The sequence below is a fragment of the Arachis hypogaea genome, chromosome 11 (assembly GCF_003086295.3).
Source record: "Arachis hypogaea cultivar Tifrunner chromosome 11, arahy.Tifrunner.gnm2.J5K5, whole genome shotgun sequence".
In the NCBI taxonomy this organism is placed as follows: Eukaryota; Viridiplantae; Streptophyta; class Magnoliopsida; order Fabales; family Fabaceae; genus Arachis; species Arachis hypogaea.
Genome location: NC_092046.1, coordinates 76,127,521 through 76,127,864, shown reverse-complemented (window position 1 = coordinate 76,127,864; position 344 = coordinate 76,127,521). Strand labels below are relative to the sequence as shown.

At 39.5% G+C, this 344-nt stretch overlaps 1 non-coding gene across 1 annotated transcript; it reads left to right on the top strand.

Moving 5' to 3' along the window:
* The first annotated feature begins 240 nt into the window (after positions 1 to 240).
* On the top strand, positions 241 to 344 carry LOC112725447 (small nucleolar RNA R71). Its single transcript, XR_003164556.1, has one exon. It is a non-coding gene; the product is annotated as a small nucleolar RNA R71 (small nucleolar RNA).

The following is a 344-nucleotide window of genomic DNA, read 5'->3' as shown; positions in this document are numbered from 1 at the left end:
AATATGGCATTCAGAGTATCAACTTCAAGAACTCCCTTCTTCATAGGCGTCCCATTATTCACAGGATTCCTTTTAGAAGTGTACATGAACTGGTTATTTGCAACCATGTCAATGAGTTCTTGAGCTTCTGCAGGCGTTTTCTTTAGGTGAATGGATCCACCTGCAGAAGTATCTAATGACATCTTTGATAGCTCAGATAAACCATCATAGAATATATCCAGGATGGTCCATTCTGAAAGTATGTCAGAAGGACACTTTTTGGTCAACTGTTTGTATCTTTCCCAAGCTTCATAGAGGGATTCACCTTCTTTCTGTCTGAAGGTTTGAACATCCACTCTAAGCTT